This window comes from Rhinolophus ferrumequinum, chromosome 2 (assembly GCF_004115265.2).
Source record: "Rhinolophus ferrumequinum isolate MPI-CBG mRhiFer1 chromosome 2, mRhiFer1_v1.p, whole genome shotgun sequence".
Classification (NCBI taxonomy): domain Eukaryota; kingdom Metazoa; phylum Chordata; class Mammalia; order Chiroptera; family Rhinolophidae; genus Rhinolophus; species Rhinolophus ferrumequinum.
The window spans coordinates 15,925,009-15,946,748 of record NC_046285.1 but is presented as its reverse complement, the minus strand read 5'-3'; the positions used below and the strand labels follow the sequence as shown (position 1 = coordinate 15,946,748).

The window sequence follows — 21,740 nt, the reverse complement described above, 5'->3', positions numbered from 1 at the left end:
CAGAAAGGGAATATTATCATTTTCTAATTAAATATGAACCATCAATGAAAGATAAATGGAATTCAGTTCGTTGTCAATATTAATAAAAAAAAAAAGCCAGAGACATAATTGGAGAGTTCAAAGAAAATAATATAGAAAAATGGTTGAGGAAAGAGGTAATATTCATGCTCGAGAAAAACAGACCCATCCTGTCCATCACTCACATGAACTGAGTTAACATAACAACATACTAAGTGTCTTTGGTACCATTACCAAAGAGCTTAGAAGTACAAGCTTAGCACTCAGCAACATGCTTCTTTTGGTGGGTAGCACAATGGCAGGGGAGAGCGTTGAGGATGGTAACAGAGTTGATCATATTGCTTGGTCAAATGCAGGCACAGTCTCGGAAAATAGATCTCAAGTATCTCAGAAAAAAAAGCCCTCTTTTCTTTTAACATTTTTTAAAATTAGTTTCAGGTGTACAAAACAATGTAAAAGTTAAACATTTATCATTTATATTCCTTACACAGTGACAACCTTCCTCCTTCCATCCACTACCCCTCTGACATTGTACACAGCCATTACGTTTCCACTGTCTCTATTACTAATGCTGTACTCCACTTCTTGTAACTATATATATATATATATATACATGTAGTTGACATTCATTATTGTTCAGCTTCAGCTTCAGGTGTACAGTGCAGTGATCAGGCATCTACATCATCCCTGAGATGGTCTCCCTAATGAGACAGAAGGCTCTTACTAAGAAGCCCCATGTACCCCAATAATAAGGCTTAAATTTAAATTCCTTATTGGCAGTTTTAAAGACTGAACTGCTCTCTGAGGCTAATTCTCTCTTACAAGGATGTTAGTTGGTTTCCCTGTCCTAGTTATTTCTGCATAATTTTTATTTTTAGATAGATTCAGTTTGTTCTTCCCTTGATAACATTATTTCCATCAATAAAGGAACAAATATATTATAAATCAGTCTGACACAAGAGGTAATCTTGAATTCCAACCCATTACCACTTCAAAGTCAAATTCATTCAAATTTTGGATCACCTTGTGTTTCTCATTGTCTAAGACATTCCTTGATTGTTACATTTGACTTTATTCAATAAAAATTCAAATCTTTCCTCCCTTATCTTTGGTATGAGCTCACCGCAATTATACTAGTTACTAATATCCAACAAGGACTCTATCATTTGTCATATCACCTGCCCAAGGTCATCTGAAATTTGAGTGAAGAGATTTTAGTCTATTCAAAATTGCACTGAAGTTACTAGCCAATACAATAATGCAAGAACAAGAATTAATTACATAATGATTGGAAATGAAAAATTACAAGACTATTTAGAGATGGAATGATTGTGTGCTTAGAAAATCCTAAGGAATCTACCAAGAAATCTACTATCATAAGCATATTTAGTAAGGTTACAAAGACAACATACAATTTTATTTGTAGTTATAAATAGTAACACGGAAGATTTACTCAAGATCTATTGAATATACTAACTTTACTCAAGATAATTTAAAAGGTAGATTTGTAATCACCAAAGTCTAGGAAATAAGCTACAATTCATCTTCAATATAATGAATGAATATTAAGTATTGATTCAATAAATTTGATTCATATTGATTCATATTTTATACACTTCTTAAACCATCACTCAAACTTTTCCATTATCCAAGGAAGTTTCCTCATTCCCGTTTCCCGGCAATTCCTACCACCATCCCAATATCTTGAGGCAACCATTGTCTGATTTCTATTATGGTAAATTAATTTTTCCTGACTTTGATGTCATATAAGTTGATTCACTTAGAGTGTGTTTTTTATGCTGTCTTCTTTTGTTTAATATAATACCCTTGAAATTCATCCATGTTGCTGTATGTGTCTCTAATTTATTTGTTGTTCCATTCTTATGAATAAAACACAATTTGTTTCCAATTCCTGTTTTAAAAAACAGCCCAGTTCTTGATTAAAGAATAGACTGCTGCAAGCAGGAATTTTAACTGACCTTATATTTAGGAGGTGATAAATAATCCCGGGGGTTCTTACATTAAGGACTTCAGGGCCACCCGATATCGGCTTTCAGGGCCACCCATATGGCTTTCAGGGCCACCCAATATCGGACTGCCTCTGACAAGAGACAATCAGGTAGTTCTCACTATTTCTGGGATTTTTTGTGATCTATATATAGATTCTATGTGTAGATTCTATATATAGATTCTGCAGTTGATGCCCTACATTCTAATTTTGAAACTTCTAACCAAGAGTATTTCAGCCAACTGTTACATGCAATGTTCCCCATAAAAATGAATAGATAGTTTATCAAAGAATTGGCTATAACACTTTTGTTATTAAATCCCATTTCCCACTTCTTCTATTATAACAAAAATACACTGATAAGAAAAAGGTTAAATCACTAAAAGTTAATTAAATCTAATGTCCTCAATGTTTATCCATATGACAGTAGCCTGTTATAGGATTTCCTTCTTTTTTAAGACCAAATAATATCCGGTTTTATATATAAAATACCACATTTTGTTTATCTATGTAAATATACTTAACACTCTCAACGGTACACACTTAAAAGTAGTTAAGATGGTAAATTTTATGTGATTTGTTTTTTACCACAATAAAAGACTCAAAAATAAGTTAATTCATTAAATATAAAAATATAAAGGACAGCCCTCAATAGTAAAATGTCAAAAGATGTGTATAGAAGTTACTTTTGTAGCTTATTTTAAAAAATACTAATAAATCTCTAGGTTAGACTTTAAGTGATGCATTCAGTGCCAGAACTATAATCCGTTATTCTAACTCTATTTTCTAGCATCATTTGAATAAACTACAAATTTACTATGCTCATTACTGTGGAGTTTAAAATATAAAATATTAACACATATGTTAAATGACAATATCATACTTCAAAAGATGCCAAATTGCTGTATTGAGGACTTGATTACTTGTCAGATAAGAGGATAAATGCTGTGATTTTGAAACAGAGAGAAGTCACTGTAGGATGAAAAGCCCGGGGAAGCTTCATACTGGAACAGAACCTTTAGTCAAGCTTTGAAAGGTAAGCATTCATTTGAGTTATGATCCAACCTTTTAATTATCGCTACAGGTATATATACATTTTACTTGTTATAAGCTTACTCATATGTTGACCATTTAAATTGGTCACAAATAGCAAATTTAGTACAGCCCATATTAAAGGAGTTTGTCCTAGATATTCAATAAAGAACAATAGATATTGTTGGGGAAGACTTGAAATAAAAATCTTAGCTCTCAATACTTGACATTATCTGCAAGTGATGGCAATAGTGTCTGTTCACATCAATGAAACTAACCATGATTTAAAATAGAACGAACCTGCAAGTGCCCGGACACAACTTGACTCTCAATAGCTAAAGAAAGAAAACATAAACGGCAAATGATAGCACCGATATGAACACCTTCAGTTTGTTCAGAGGCAAAACACTGCATGAGATTTCAGTATTTATCTTTTCCTGACATCTGAATGTCGTCATAGTATTAAATTTAACAGCTGACTAAACGCAACACTCACAAGCCTGATGGATGATAGGTAGTCATTGTTGAAGCCAAGCTTCTGAACAACATGTTTTACAGGGTACAGTATCCAATTTCCTGAAGTGACAGTTTTCAGGAGCTTAATAGCTAAAGGATAGTAAATTGCTAACTTCATGAGCATTTTTTGGCACAAACTTTTAGAAGCAATTTTCAAGGGAGTCATCTAGGATGAATGATACTGTACTTAGTGCAACATCGGCGCACAACATGGAACAATCGTTGTGCGCAGAATACGACATGATATGACCTTAACTACAACTTGTGTGTAAGGAGAGCAGGAGATGATCATGTTACATGACGTACGTTTTATCCGTGCCAGGAGAAAAGAACTTCGGGCCACTGAACTCCTCTAAATAAGAAGACTGGTATTTACTTAAAAGTTTAACGTCCTAGGATGGGAGTGTTTAAATTATTATTATTATTATTATTATTATTATTATTATTATTATTATTATTATTATGACTAACCAAACAGAGCTTTGTATCATGGAAAAGTGTGGGTGCAATGTATTGCTAATTCAGACGAGTGTCCTTCGCCCACATGCCTTAAACTCAGGGACACCGCTGAGGCGCTGAAGGAGTCATTTGTCATGTTCTCTCCAGAAAGCTCTTCCAACAGCTTCAGCCTCAAGGAAAATTTGTGTAAAAGAGTGCAAATTGTGCAGCATAAATTAATCTTAGCTGGTAAGATATATAATTCAGAGGGAAGGGGCTCCATTTTTCTTTGAGCTAAAAAAGACAGTATATTAATACTTACTCATTGACTTGCTCTTTTACTTACCTTCTAATTAATTTGTTACACAGAAATAACTCCCTTGCAACATTACTTTCTATGTAACCTGAAATACTTTGAGAAATATAGACATTCAGTAATCTTTAGAAGGTAGAAACATAGGTGGTTAAGAATTGGAGATCTGGAGTCATGTATCTACCATTAAATTCTAGGTGTGCCATGTTATGTCTGTGAATTTGAGTCAGATCACCTAGTTTTTCTGGGCTTTCATTTCCTTATTTGTAAAATTAAAATACTATTAGTATATATGTCATTGACTACTAAAGAGTTTGAATATATTAGCACATGTAAAGCACATTCAGACAAAACTATCACATAGGAAAAGTCAATAAACATTTGCTTTATTGGCTAATGCGGATCTTTTCTCATGTGTCATGTATCAGACAGATTGTTATGGGAATCAAAATATAAGGAATAATGTAGATAACGATCTTCAGTTCTACTGTGCTGACATGACAGACTGGTATTGCTATTATGATAGTATTCAAATTGAAAATTTTAAACCGTGATGCCATTAGGAGCTGATCCTAAAATTCTAAAATTAGCTTTGAAATGACAAATTAAGTGGCAAATTAAGACAGGATGTGGTAAGGGAGGGGAACTAGATGGGTGGGAGGTAGTCGTAGAAGGAACTTCAAGAAAACTCTCTTGTACAGCTCATATGAACTCTCCAGCGCATACTCGAGGGGTATGTTAGGGATGTCTAAAGAATCTCAAGATACCCGACATCATGTCTATCAGCCTAAGACATCTAGGCAAAGAGAGAACTGAGACTTATATTTAGAAAGTAATTGCCCTTCCAATGCTGGCAAGGCAAAACATGTAACAGTGTGTCTCTCATGTGTCGGCCAAACATGGAAGTCAATCTAGATTCATTTAAAAAAGAATTTAATCTAAGAGAATGTCTGTCAGAGAATGTGAAGAAAACCCTTGGGAATAAGAAGCTAAGGAAGACCAAAGAGCCAGCTAAAGGCGAGAAATCCTCTATCCCATGAGGGCTGCAGATAGAGAGAGCCAGCAAGGGACTTCTGAAGATTTCACGACATCACCAAAGACCACGGAGTGAGCTTCAAATATCTCCCATTTACAGACAGCCAAAGTCATCGTAAGATAGTTTCAGTTAGGTGAGAGCATTCCCTTTCCTCCCTCCAGGTACTCCAACCCCAGAGGGGTCCGTCACTATACCGAGTAAATAAGTAAATATGGTATAAGGAAGCCAAATACATCTCCTTCCAAAAAGTAAGGAAGCCACCAGCAACTAAGATCTAGATGAAAAGAAGTACTGGGAAAGGCCTGCTCTTGAATAAAGATTAAAGTGTTAAATACTTCAGAAACAACCTTCCACTTTTGGAATCAAAACCTCATTTTGTGAATAAAATAACCTTGGGATTCCTTATTACCTAAGAGTGACAGAAAAATCCTGAGACTAGCCAGAGTTGTCAGTGAGTGGTAGAAGAAAAATGTTTCCCTAAGTGAGGGGTAGTGGGAGACAAAATTATAGTTGCATTTTGATTACACCCCACTACTTCACTTGTTCAACTCAGCCAGTCCACCTAACATCAATAGTATTATTTGTCGTGGACAAATACTCCTTGGCTCTCATGTGGGTAGCTTCTACTAGCCACATGGCCATGATTTTTTTTTAATGAGAAATTTGCCCTTCTCCCATTGTTATACATGTTATTACTGTGAAAAGTATTCTACCCTCAGCTCCAAGAATGTGGCGTGATTGGCTGAAGCCAATCAACATATCACATCTCTCTGGTCCATGAGAGACAGGTTTGTGAACAGAGTTCTCAGGAAATGCATTTGTGCCATAGGTATTACAGTTAGAGACCCCACTCTTTCCTCTATCTAAAGATGACATGGGAGAATGTGGAGTATGAAACTGCTGTAATCACTTAGCTAACACAGTGGAGAATCCTTAGCTGTGTAACATGGGATGTGAGCATAAAACTGACCAAAGAAGGCAGACATTGTTTGAGCTCCTATAGAGAGGGTGAGCTCTCTTGATGTTTTAGTCACTGAAAGCAGTCAATTTTACTTCTTCTTTAATCCAATCTGAGACATTTTTGCGTCATTTCTAACATATGCTCTCATAAAGAATTTGAGAATTTTTTGGTGACTGAATAAGAACCTAATATTTTTTCTTAACAAACATGTGAGTATTCTAGCAGGTCTTTTTTTTTTCCCCCCAGCAAAATTGATGCTATTAAAATAAGGGCCTAGTTTCCCAGAGATTTTACAATCGGATGTATATGTCCTGAATTATTTATTTCACTGCAAATAACTCCTGTTATATTAGAGTGAAACCTTTACACACTGTCGTGCAGGGAGGCCTGCGGGGTCTCTGCTCCCACTCCCCACATAAGAACGCAGGACATGGTGAGGCCAAAAAGGAACACCCACGGAGCCATAGGTAGGGGAGTCATACCACTATTCTCGCCGGCGGCTGGGTTGGAGACACAGGATGCAGGAGCCAGATTGTTCGCAACCCTCACTGCTCCGCTTGTAGGCTCAGCCACCATCTACTTGCTAGCCCCCACTCTTTGCTGCTAGCGTAGCCACGGCAGTTATATTACTGCCCAATGGCTCACTGGTTACAGCTGACGGCCAACTAGCCACAGCTGATGGCCATTTGATCACAGTCGATGGCCATTTACTGCCTGAGCCAGTACCTTTCTATGTGAGGCCGAGAGCCTGGAAACTGCTTTCTGGGGCTCTGTCCCCCCCAACACATTTTAAGAATTAAAACAAGCCGAACATTATGATTTTAGCTTCATCAATAATCTTGTCTGAAGTCAATCCTCTGAGAATAAGTGAGAAAAAAAGCAGTCATTTTATAAATTAAAATTTAAGTCATATGTTAAACTAATTCAAATAAACTTAAAAAGGCAAAAACAAATCTGTATAGATAAAATATAAAGCCACTGAGATTAGAACAGAAAGCCTACTTTAATTCTACCCTCCCCCAAGTCTCTTTATATTATACAACTGTTTGATGTGGCACAGTTGATTTCTAATCCTTTATTTCTTATTCATTACAAATTAACATAATTGCTAAATGTTTCCATTTTTGGATACATTATTTGATATTTGAAGTTATTATTTTCTCACTCATAATATGCAACAGATTAATATCAATCCTCAGAAATTGTACTGGATGTCTTTCTGCCTTCTTTTCAAAACAATTCCTGATCTCCAGTTCCTATAGATTCAGAAAAGAACACATCTTCTATTTTGCGCAGATAGTTGCTTTTTTTTGCTCTGCTTTCTGGAATAAATATTAGACTGCACCTTATGGTCCTTGAGCAGTAACTTCTTCCAATTTCATGTCTGAATAAATAATGTTGGACAGAGAATTTTAACTTTTTAAAAATTAATTGTTGTGTAGAATATATTTTAATGCAAAGACATGAAAAATATAGTAATCCCTACTAATTTAATTAATCCATAAAAAATGATAATATCTCTTTTCTTAGGCTAGCAAGATTTAAATAGCAATATTTGAGAGACCATATTTTTAGGTCATTTACAAGAATTTTTATTTATCAGGAAACTGAAATTTATTTGGACTTGAAAGCCAAAATGACCTATACATACCAATATCATTAGCCCAGAAAAATTGTGTAGTGAGTTATTTCCCTGTCAGAGCCCATGAGCTAGGCAAAGATGAGATACAGTAAGGTCTGATTAGGAAGTAGCTGGAGAAAAGTATTCATGAAATGGCCTTTGTTTAAAACAATACAGCTACTAGAATGGAAGATTTGAAATATATACTGTTTCAATTTTCATCCCTCTAAGTATTTCAAAATTTAGACATGAATATAAATCTAACACATAACCAAATTAAATATTGGGGAACCCCTTGTTTTCCCTCCTTGAAGGCAAACTTACCAATTCCTGATTTGAAAAACAACCCAGCTCATAATTAAAGAATAGGCTGGTGCAAGCAAGAATTTTAACTGATCAAGTGATAAATGATCCTGGGGTCCTGACATCAATATGGTTTTCAGGGCCACCCAATATCAGACTGCCTCTGTCTGACAAGAGACAATCAGGTAGTTCTCACTATCCCTGGGATTTTTTGTGGTCTATATATAGATTCTGCAGTTGATGGCTTACATTCTAATTTTGAAACTTCTAACCAAGAGTGTTTCAACCAACTGTCACATGCAATGTTCCCCATAAAAATGAATAGATATTTTATCAAATAATTGGTTATAACACTTTTGTTATTAAATCCCATTTCCCACTTCTTATATTAGAACACAAACACTGATAATAAGAAAAAGGTTAAATCAGTAAAAATAAATTAAATCTAATGTCCTCAATGTTTATCCATGTGAGAGTGGCATGTTATAGGATTTCCTTCCTTTTTAAGACCAAATAATATTTGATTATACATATAGATATACATATATTATATATATGTATGTGTCTGTGAGTATATGTGTATATATATATATATATATATATATATATATATACACATATACACACACACACACACACACACATAAAGAGGGTGCCAAAAAATGTATACACATTTTAAGAAAGGAAAATAAATTGTATTAATTGTGATACTCAATATATACTGATAACAAAAGATGAATACAAGTCACATTTAACTTCTGCAATTACAAGAGGTGCTCAAAGTGGTTACCATCAGCAATCCAGACAATTCTGATTACAGCGAACTACTGCTTGAGCATAGATAACATCTGTGAAAATATATGTACTTTTTTGGCACCCCCTGTACATCACATTTTGTTTATCTATGTAAATGTATTTAATACTCTGAACTGTACACTTAAAAGTGGTTAAGATGGTAAATTTTATGTGATTTTTATTGTGTATTTTACTACAGTAAAAGACTCAAAAATAAATTAATTCATTAAATATAAAAATAAAAAAGTCCTTAATAGTAAAATGGCAGAAGTTGTGAATAGAAGTTAAATTTTTTCACAAAGAAAATACATAAAGGACAAATGCATCATAAAAATGTTATAGCTTATAAATAACTTTTTCAGTTTCTCCCTAAAGAGATACTAGGGTGACACAGTGAGATAATACAGTGACTGGCCTATTAAATTGTCCATCAAGGTTAGATGATATTATTAGGCATAGGATTTAGAACTGGAGTAGGAGTGGGAAGAAAATTTTAAAAATGAAAATAAAAAACGTCGAGTGTCATACCCAAGTAACTCAAGATTTAAGAAGTCATGGTACTAAGTGTAGAAAAATATAGGTCCTAAAACATTGCTGGAAGGGTAAATTTGTATAACCTTCTTAGAAATTAATTTGATAATGTGTTCTCAAACCCTTAAAGTGTTTTCTCATCCTTGACCCAGTAATTCCATTGCAAAAACTCAATCTTTAAGAACTAATGAGATATGTAGGAAAATGTTCACTGCTATTATATTTATACAAGTAAAAACTTAGAAGACAATTATAGCTTGTTATGAACAAGAATGTTTTATTTCATTTATACAAAATTAATGCACTCTATTTCTCTGTACAGAAAAAAAACAGCATTAATGATCAAATAATGAACTTTGCCACTTATTCATATTTAATGATGTTGGTCACTTAGTGTATTTAATAATATCATTCTTAATATGTTAAAATGACTGATTTAAATTGTATTGAGTATCATTTTAAATAAAAACACAGAGAAAAGTTTTTCTCTGTGGAATCACCATGGCGCCAGGTACATACACCCTGAAGACTGGAGGGTTCCAAGGCCCTCATTGCCGCTCAGTGTAGTGGGGCTCAGGTCCGCGTGCTCTCTGCACCACCCCACTTCCACTTTGGTCAAACCAACCTCACCCCTGAATTTCTCTGTAAATTTCTACGTGGCAAGGTTCCAGCATTTGAAGGTGACGATTCTGTGTGACGACCGAGAGCAATGCCATTGCTGAATCCGTGAGCGGTGAAGAGCTTCAGGGACGTTCTTCAGAGGCAGCAGCACAGCTGGTACAGTAAGGGAGCTTTGCTGATAGCGACATAGTTCCCCCTGCCAGCACCTGGGTGTTCCCACATTGGGCATCATGCACCACAACCAGCAGGCCACAGAGAATGCAAAGCAGAAGGTGAGGCCAATTCTGGAGCTACAGGATGCTCATTTGAAGATGAGGACTTTTCTGGTGGCCTAATGTGTGACACTGGCTGACATCACGGTTGTCTGCACCCTGCTATGGCTCTAGAAACAGGTCCTGGAGGCTTCTTTCTGCCAGGCGTTTCCCAATACCAACCGCTGGTTCCTCACCTGCATTAACCAACCCCAGTTCTGGGATGTCTTAGGAGAGGTAAAACTCTGTGAGAAAATAGCCCAGTTTGATGCTAAAAAATTTGCAGAGAGCCAGGCTAAAAAGGACACTCCACAGAAGGAGACAGGTTCTCAGGAGGAGAAGCCAAAACCCAGGTTGAGCAGAAAGAGGAGAAAAAGGCAGTTGCTCCCGCTCCTGAGGAGGAGATGGACGAATGTGAGTAGGTGCTGGCTGCTGAGCAGAAAGCCAAGGATTGCTTTGCTCCCATACCCAAGTGTGCCTCTGTGTTGGATGAGTTTAAGCACAAGTACTCTGACGAGGACACACTCTCTGTGCGCTTCCGTATATTTGGGAGCAGTTTAATATGGATGGCCAGTCGCTGTGGTACTCTGAGTACCTACCGCTTTCCGCAAAATGCTCACCCAGACCTTCAGGAGTTGCAACCGCATCACTGGAATGTTCCAGCGATTGGACAAACTGAGGAAGAATGCCTTCACCAGTGTCAACCTCTTTGGAACCAACAATAGCACCTCCATTTAGGGAGTCTGGGTCTTCCCAGGCCAGCAGCTTGCCTTTCCGCTGAGTACAGATTGGCAGGTGGACTACAAGTCAGATGAGGGCAGACAATTAAGTTCGCAAATTCATCCTAGAAAAAGTGCTACATAGCTCATTACTGAATCACTGCGGTCACCTTCGAAGTACCCCCTTGGGAAGCTATGCACCAACACCAGTGCCTAGTCCACCCTTCAAAGCAATTTTGGAACTCTTTTTCTGGAATGGCCATCAGAGCTGTCATTGTGTTACCCTTGATATCCTGAATGTCATCAAAATGCCTTCCTTTCAATATTTCCTTTATCTTTGGGTAAAGAAAGAAGTCATTGAGGGCCAGATCAGGTGAGTGGGGAGGGTGTTCCAATACAGTTATTTGTTTACTGGCTAAAAACTCCCTCACAGACAGTGCCATGTGAGCTGGTACCTTCTCATAATGCAAGAGCCATGAATTGTTAGCAAAAAGTTCAGATTATTTTCATCTAACTTTCACACAGCCTTTTCAGCACTTCCAAATAGTAAACTTGGTTAACTGTTTGTCCACTTGGTACAAATTCATAATGAATAATCCCTCTGATATCAAAAAATGTTAGCAACATCATTTTGACTTTTGATTTAGACTGACGGAACTTTTTTGGTGGTAGTGAATTGGCTGACTTTCATTGTGCACTTTGACGCTTTGTTTCAGGGTTGTATTGGTACACCCATGTCTCATCACCAGTGATAACATGGCCCAAAACATCGTCTTGCCTCTCCAAAAGGTCTTGGCAAACTTCGACTCTCCTTTGCTTTGGTTCATCAGTGAGCTCCTTGGGGACCATTTTTGCACACACCTTTCTCATGTCAAGATTTTCAGTTAAGATTTTCCTAACTGTTTTTCTATCTGTATTTACTTGATCTGCTATTCTTTTCACAGTCAGCCGACAATTTTGATGCACAATTCAACAATTTTTTGCAATGCTTTCACCAGTTCTGCTCGTTACTGGCTGCCCTGACCTCAAGTTATCAGTGATGCGTTCTCTCCCCTCAGAAAAATGATTAATCAATTTGTACAGTGCTGTTTTCTGCACGGTATTATCCCCATAGTCATGGACTAACATGTCCCTGATTTCATTTCCACTCTTGCCAAGTTTAACAACAAATTTGATGTTTGTTCATTGCTCTAATTTAAGCTCAGATATTCTCACGACGGCACACAAAATCACGCAACAACAATAATGAACGCCACTCAGCAAGACACCACCACATGTCGACACAAACACAGTTGTGAGACACTGATATACCAAGGTTACAAAACCTTATAGAGCTGTTTGTACAGTGCTGCCAATGTAAGAGCATGGTGGCAAGTTCATGGACATAATTGTCAGACTTGTATTATGTATAATCAGCAGGCAATTGTTTTGAAACTGATTCTATAACTTTAAAAGTTGCTTGAAACATTTTATTTTATGATTTAAATATCCCCCTTACCCACAAAAAAAACTTACTCATAGTCTTAATTTATTTAACAAACCGTTTCTTAATATGTAAAAGAAAGTAAATATCCCAACACTTATCAAAATTAGCAAAAAAATAATAAAATTTTAGTATTCAAGTGTGTATTTTATTCTAGGATCTTAACATAATTATTAATGAAATGCAGAGAAAAGGAGTACTTACAGTAAGATTTATTTATTCATGGAAAACTTCTCATAGAATGAGTAGATCAGTTTTCTAAGGAGAGTGCAGTGGTAAATAAATATAGTTCCCAAGATATGGGGAGGATGCAAAAATAAAAGGAACCAAGAACTATATTGTAGAGTTTGATTTTTGTAGGTCAGTATCTCACAACCTTCTTAACATGACAGCTCTTAAATCTATTACAACAGCTGAGGCAAGTGTTCCAAACTTTGTTTTGAGATCGTTTGGAAACCATGCTCAAAAATTAGATAGTGTATATTTACTTTAGTTTCAATGTAAATGCTCTCTACCCCGACTAAAGAAGGAAACCCACCACAAAATGACATATTTAAAGATAGATTTACAATACTGAAAAATTTCAGATTATTGGATATAGATTTAAAAAGAGAAGAATGTTAATTCAAGGAACGCCTACCATGTGCCAGGCCCTATGCTGGTATTTTGTATATATTGTGATATTCACCCATTAGAACAATTTGTGAGGTTGGTGTGATTGTTCTCATTGTACACAAGATGCCGAACTTTAAAAATGAAATAACCTTCCAAATGGACTCAAAGAAGCAGAACTGGAATCTCCATCTGGGTTTGTCTCAAGGAGCTTGTTAGTTGCTTTCCACTGCTTGCTGCAAATACTTTATTTTTATTCAATAGATATTTATTACACATTGTCTTTATTTGTTTAACTTCAATATAACGTTTTATATGAACAAAGGAGTAGCCATCGTATTGATACCATTGACATGTAGAGATTCATAGTATAGCATATGCAATTTTTATTACATATCTTATTTAGGATTTCTGTTTAAAATTCCAAGAATCTTTTAGCTGATAAAATTTATTAGGACAGAATTGTTGTAGTTAATGGGGGAGGGCCAAAATATATTATTAAGAAGAAACATTCATCATTCATCTCACACCGTTTAGTTCACATATCTTGAAATATTCTTTACCTGAAGTTACTTTTCACTCAGCTTGAAATTATTCAATCACTTCGAAAACATCAAAGGAATAAAAAATTGCTCCCAATCTGCAACTTACAACTGTGTCCCCTGATCAGTAAGGGAAGGTCAAAGGGCTACTATATTCACAAAGTAAAGCAAAGGGCAAACTGAAGGGGATATACTTAATCCTCAGAGTTAAATAATCATTAGCGGTGGTGATGAATAAAGTCAAATATGCAGTAGCTATAGGGACAGTACTACGTGTGTTCAAATTCATTAATGAAAGTGAGGAATAATCAGGCTTTGATCTGATAACTCAAATGAAGGATAAAATACCTAACCCCATAAACACTGGCTATCGTGGTCAAATCACATAATACGTTTCTGTTACATAATTCTAATTTTAGTGCTTTAATGCTATTATTTAGTATTGATAGTTCATGTGTAACAGCACCTAGATAAAGTATTTTCAGTTATCAATTATGTTTGCTTTCATTCAATAAATATTCATTAAGTACATTCTATTGACATGTTAAGTTTGAAATAGCATATTCGTACTAAATTAACTTAAAAGTTCTATGAATTGCTTTCAAAATATAATTTTGCTATTTCCTACCAGAATGTACAAATGCAACAACCACAAAGTATGCTGATCTGTTAAAATTATCTCATCAACGTTACAACTTAAAGTTGTTTATAAGTTGCAATTAAAAATAGCATTGTGACAAATTGTCTTTGAAGTTCTGTGAAAGACAGCATACCGTTTTTTTGGTGACATTATTTATTTTTATTTATTTGTTTTCTTAGTATTAAATTTATTGGGGGTGACAATGGTTAGTAAAATTACGTAGATTTCAAGTGTACAATTCTATAATACATTATCTATATATCAAATTGTGTGCTTACCATGCAGAGTTAGCATACTTTTTGTTCCTTTTCAATATCGAAAATTTCATATTACTTAATGTTATTCAATAATTCAATTCTAAATAAAATGAATTTCAAACTGCCATTGCATAGTAAAATAGTAACAAGTGTATTTTCCTTTATTTCAAAAATACATATATATTTCACATAAAAGTCTTTTATAAAATCTAATGTATATTACATTGTATAATGAATTTATCTTTAGTTTGAATTCTATAAATGGTCAGTAAATCTTCCCCTTCAGACAATGTATAAATATTTAATAATTTAAAGATGGTCAATAATTTAAATTCAAAGAGATTTGTACATTGATCTTCCAGATAAAATGCTATTACATCAAACCATTTCCCACTGGTTCAGTTTTCTCTATGACCCTGTGTGTTGTACATTCAGGTATTGTATTTACAATGATAACTAAGGAACCAGTCTTATTCAGCAGGTAAAACAAATTAACTGAATATTATAGATTACTTCGAGTCCAACAATGATTGGAACATACTTGCTGCTACTTGAGGTCGAGCCCTGCCTTAGGCAAATCATGAAATAAGCCCAGGTAATCACTGTCCTCTTCCATGCCCCTACAGCACTCCTGACCTACCTCATTGACCCTTATTTTCACCCCGCCCTGGATGGATGGGTATTCCTTGTTACATTTTGTATGCACAATGCCTAACCAGGGGAACCCTCTTTGGACAATGTTTCATCCTTCAAGTTTACTGTTTCACAGTATATTATGCATTAGATACTAGTTTTCAGCTAGAATGCAAGTTGATAACCAGATTGTTAATGGTGATAAAATGATAGGGTTTCTTCCTCTGAGGATATTTGTAGTCTAGGTACAAACACATTTTAGAATGCAAGAAATGTCTCTTGATCAATGAAATATCAAGTGACAGTATGAAAATATCTTCACAAAGGTGACTTTTTCCCTATGCCTCGAGATCATAAAATCTGTACACTGGTCCATTCAAAATTATCTCAGTTCATATTCTCCAAAAGTCAGCATTAAATTTAATTCCTAGGGGCCTTGACATTGAAACAATGAAATTATGTAATAAGATTCAGCAGCTGTATCATCAAATATATATTTATATAATCTCATGTAAAATTTTTAAATTTGGCTTCCAAATCAGGAATAAGGTAGAATGCTCAGGTCTGTTATTTAAAAAAAAATCAGTTTTATTAATATATATTTGACATATACTATTCTATTAGTTTAGTGTATACAACATAAGGATTAGATATATGTATATACTGTGAAATTATTAGTTCAATAAGTTTAGTTAACATCTATCACCTCACATAGCTTTTTGTTTTTTTCCTTGTCATGTGACTGTTAAGATCTGCTCTCTTAGCAACTATCAAATATACAATACAAAGTCATTAGGTATAGTCCCTGTGGTGTATACTATATCCCCAGAAATTAGCTATAACTCAGTCTTAATTATATTTAACCATTTTTTAAGTCATTGGCAGTAAGCCAATGAACATAATACAAGGGAACCATGTATCTCAATATATCCATAGGTGGTTTCATAGATACAACTAAATTATAACATAATTGGGCCTGAAACTTTTATTTCATGGAAACTATATTGCTAAGACAATATTTTATATGACTAGAAAATACATTTTATTATTAATTTCTAGGAGCATAGAATGAGGGTAAGAACTGAGAAATATATTTTACAGAGATCAATATCATTATAAAGTCCTTAGTACTTTCCTACATCTGATGTTAGAAAAATACATGGCTAAATTTCTCATAATTACAACTTAATTACAACCTATGTTTGTCCTACTTCTTCTCTTATTGTATCTTGATAGTAAAGAAAATTGAGTCCAAACCAGATTTTCTGTTAATCAATAAAGTGTGGGGGTTTTTTTGTTTGTTTTAGGAAAACAAATCAGTAAAAGTATAATTCACTATATAGATTAAATGATGTTATTTTTAAAATTAGAAATGATTGTATCAGATAGAACCTCTCTATAATTCTGGTTTTAAAAACCTAGTAACTAAGGTGTTAAACATTTCCCCTATACACTATTACATAGTATACACCCTCAATCTTCAGTTGTCAAGATAAGGGTAATCAATCTCAATTCTCCATAAAATGTAATTTCTATTAGAGACAAGCAATAAACACTACCAATTTCTTGGTTGCATTGGTCTTCTACACAATAATCTGTTTTAAAAGAGACCAGTGGAAAAAATACTTTACCACAGAGATACTATTTTGTAGAAGCAGAAAACTCAATTCATCTTCTTATCTTACTGAGATGACTATAATTAATGTTTGTTTAGTTTATTTTTTTTTTAAAGCTTAAAACAGAAATCAGTGAAACTGTTGCTGAAGGGAAAGAGCAACAGCATGCACAAAAAAAACCATTTCCTATTAAAACTGCATTACCATAATCTGGCAGGCATCCTAATACTCACAAACAAGGGTGAAGCTGTCAATCAATTGAAAACCTGATTGTTAAAGTCTTATTATGTAAAATACTCTGTGTAGAATCAAAGTTATTGCCTTCATCCTCAAGGAGCTTTGGTAATTTTGCTGGGGTATAGAAAACACTACAATCCAGGAATATATATATATATATATGTTCCCCCACCCCCCAAAAAAAAATCCAACAAGCAAGTTATACTTCTAAGAAAGAATTCCAATGCTGCTAACATAGTCATGTAGACATATATGAATGGTCACTGTTTATTATTGGTGACTTTTCTAAAACATAAGCCTGGTTATCACTTCCTTGTTACAATCTTTCAGAGGTTCTGCATTGTTTTCAGGATAAACTTCCAGGATGTTATTAAATGACTTTTACATAAACATTCACTTTTATTTTAACATAATTCTAATTCCAGTGTCACCTCTGTGTTCAAGTTCCCTTTATTCTGGATCTGCAAACATGTTACTTTTTCTTATTGCTCTCTCCTCTCCCCAAAATGTTTGTTCTCACTTTATAGAGTTTTATATATCCTTCAGTAATCATCTTAGATGCCTTCTCCACATGAAAAGTGTTCTCTCTCTCAGAACTCAATTGATAATTGATGTGTTTCTTCCAAAATTATCCATTATATGTTTTATACTGTGTCATTTAGTATTGCAATGGCCTATTTGTTGACAATCTCTCCTACACTCTTGTGAATTTCTTAATGACAACGTTTTATTTTATTCATCATCATATTACTCAATGGCTAGAATGATACTTTACATATTTGAATGAAATAAATTTGTGCTTACTGAATGAAAAAATGACATACTTTATTGAAATGCTAAAAAGAGACACCAAAAACAAATAAAATTAAAACATTGTGTCAGATATTGACATTGGTATGATTTCATAGAGATGTTAAAGAAAATGATGCATCCTATAAGTTACAGTGTTTTGACTTCCACACATTTGTTCCAATGTTCTCATTTAAAATGAATTCTATTGTTACCAAAATAACAACATTTTTGTTAAAATGTTTAATTCTGTAATTTTAAAGTAAAGTGATATAAATATATCCATAAAAATACTTCCCTTAATATAATAAGTGTATGTAATGTAAGGTATATATACTGTTGTAAGTTCTTCAATCATTTTTACTTAATCCAGCATTCACTACCAACATTGTTAAGCACCAACAAAAGGCAAGATTCTTTATTATAAATCAATTAATACTGAATATTATAAAAATGGTGAAAAGCAAAATGGTTTCAGATTATAAAGTAAAATATATTTTAAAAAATGTTGAGATAAAAGTAAATCATGGTTCTGGTTTCCCACTGAATAACATTCACAGGTTTTAATTAACAATGTTCTATTGAATTTATCCATTTAAATAACTATTTTCTCTATTAAGCATACATCGTTTTAGATTTCCAGTCCAGATGACCAAGTAGGTAAATGCTGTGCTTACCTCCTCTCATGACCATATTAAAAATTACAACTAAACTACAGAACAACCATCATTGAGAATCACTTGAAGTCTAGCTGAACAGAAGTCCTACAACTATGGACATACAGAAGAAGCCACCCTGAGACTGGTAGGAGGGGCATAGACAAGGAACAGGCTGGTCCCATACTCTCATGTGACAATTAAAAATTGCGAGGGATATCTCAGCTGTGGAGGTCCCCCTCCCTCTCCCAGAAGAGCAAGGGGTCCCAGCTCCACACCAGGAACCCCCACCCAGGGTTCCGGTGCCAGAGAGAAAAGTCCCCACATCTTCCAGATGTAAAACATAGCAGAGATTGTGGCTGAGTGTGACGGAGGGTGGCTGCACTTCCAGGTAGTCCTCTTAAAGGGACTGCATATGGATTTACTTGCTGATGGACTCATTCACTCTGAGGTCCAGTGCTGAGAAAGCAGCTTGAAAAGAGCCAGGACATGTGGAAAGGAACTGAATTGTCTGGCTGCAGGGCAAGGACTAACGGGGCAGCTTTCCGTCAGATCAAGGAGCTGTGGGAAACCATCGTTTCTTTGTTGAACCCTACCCCCTCCAGTCATATACAGACAGGCAACCTCCATATCTGAGTCTCTATCACCCTTGTTATCACCATTCATGCACTCTGCACTGGTGATTCCCTGAGACCCAGCACCATCCAAATTGTGAACCCACCCAAGCTGTTTCCAGTGTCTTTTCCATATAAACAGCCTGGCTTGGCACACACTGCAGACTTTTCTAAAACCTCTCAAAGATTCACAAAATCCAAACAAGCAGCATCTGGCTTCAGCATATCCCATACCTCTGGCTAGGCACTTAAGTCCAGCACTAGTAATAGCTGGCCTCTGTGGCCTCTCAAGGCACCACCAAGACCAGTGCAAGTGGTGGCCATCTGTGGATTGCTTTATGGCTCATGCCAAGTGGCTCCGGGCAGAGCACAAACTGTGGCTGAACTTGACCTGCTTTTGGGCCCCTCTCAGGAGGCCTCGAGGCTGGCATGCCTCGTGGCCAGCTTTTGACATTGGCTATCTCCAAGGAGGACACACCCAAAGAGCAGACTCGGCATGGACCAGAGCTCTGCTAAAGCAAATCCTGCTCTGTAGGGTCAGCCCCTGAACAACAGCTCCTCCTCTGTAGTCATGGCCAGTCCTTGCAACCGATCGGCCTGAGACTCAATCCTTTCCATTGATGTGCAAACAGCAACCAAGGCTGAACTGCAACAAGAGGGAACATATATCAAACAGAAGGGACACACCTGGATTACCCGGCTCAGGTGACCAGGAAGACTGCACCATTGAGCCCCACAGGACACCTTCTACATAAGGTGTAGAAAACCGGAGAATAGCAACCCTACCTAATACATCGAAACAATCACAGAAAAGCAGCCAAAATGGGGAGACAAAGAAACATGTCCCAAATAAAAGAACAGAACAAAGCTCCAGCAAAAGAGCTAAACAAAGTGGAGACAAGCAATTGACCAGATGCACAGTTCCAAACACTGGTTATAAAGATGCTCAGTGATCTCAGGGAGAAGTTCAACAAAGAGATAAGAAACATAAAAATGGAGATAGAAAGCATTAAAAAGATCCAATCAGAAACAAAGAATACAATGACAGAAATGAAGAATACAGTAGATTTGATGAAGCAGAGAATCAAATCAGTAATTTAAAAAGAAGGTAGCAGAAATCACCCAAACAGAATCTCAAAAAGAAATAAGAATCAAAAAAATGAGGATAGTTTAAGGTGCACTCATCCTGGTCACTAGAGCCAGGTTAGAACTTTCTGAGCAAATTTCACTGGAACTTGGGTTAAGAAACCATCTTGGAATGTAAATGATGACTAAATAGATAATGAGAACTTTGGAAACATTGAACTTCCCAAAGATGTGTTTTTACATATCAAAGTAGAATGTAACCTGGATCCATGGAGGCATGTTAGGGACTGTAAACCTGGACACACTCATCCTATCTGCTCCCTCCCTCCCCCAGTCATTCATTTATATTTTAGCCCCCTAAAAGAGATAGAATTTAGGGTATTTCCCTTTCTCTTCCTGCGGAGACCTCATTTATATTAAGGAGAGTTTGTCTCCCTCTCCTTAAGAGGGTGGCAGCATGTATTTGAGCTCCCAGACTCATATTATTTTGGGTTACTCTCCTGTGGTGCAGAATTCCCCATTTGTTTACATGCAGTGTCCATCTGATTTCGTAACAGCACCTAATAAAAGGGAAGATTTGGGGCATGAAGAACCAATTCTGTTATTGCTATAACTGAGAGTAACTCTGATCTCTGCACCTGAAACCTTGTTTCATTCAGAATATAAAGATATTAAAAATGTATCAGTCCCCCAACAAATGAGAACTTTTTTAATATAGTTTCCACGATTCTCTCTCTATTTCAATCACAATGAAATCATTTTGATCATTACAACTTTCTCTCAATTGGTATGTTCATTCATTCATCAAGCAACTTGTTTAAATGTCAACCGTGTCAAACACCTAAGAGGTTACAAAGAAGTGCAAAACCAAGCCTTGACATGAGAAAAAAAAAAAAAAATGAAGATGACTTCAAAAAACAAAACAAAAAACACCCAACCAACTAAGCAAACAAATCCTCATCCCCACCCCAAAAAATAGCATGGTGCACATGGAAGTGTGTTTTAAAAGATGTAATTTGTGCTTTCACAAATAGCAAGAGAATTACATGAGAGATGGAGATGGCATCTGAAATATACAGGGCATTTGCTTAGTGGAAGAAGACTTTGATGAACATCATTTCCATTGAGAGAGAAGTGAAAAAGGGTTTGTATTAAAAGAAAAAAATAAGCTAAAGGAATTTATCACCACCAAGCCAGCATTGCAAGAAATACTAAAAGGACTTCTGTAAATAGAAGAAAGATCAAAACAACCTAACTACAAATTTAAAAATGGCAATATCTATGTACCTATCAATAATCACTTTAAATGTAAATGGATTAAATGCTCCAATCAAGAGACATAGGGTGGCTGACTGGATAAGACAGCAAGACCCTTGTATATGCTGTATACAAGAGACTCACCTCAGAACAAA

General features: G+C 35.5%; 1 pseudogene; it reads left to right on the top strand.

Moving 5' to 3' along the window:
- Positions 1-313: 313 nt before the first annotated feature.
- On the top strand, positions 314-19,758 carry LOC117037916 (elongation factor 1-gamma-like; annotated as a pseudogene).
- The last annotated feature ends 1,982 nt before the right edge of the window (positions 19,759-21,740 follow it).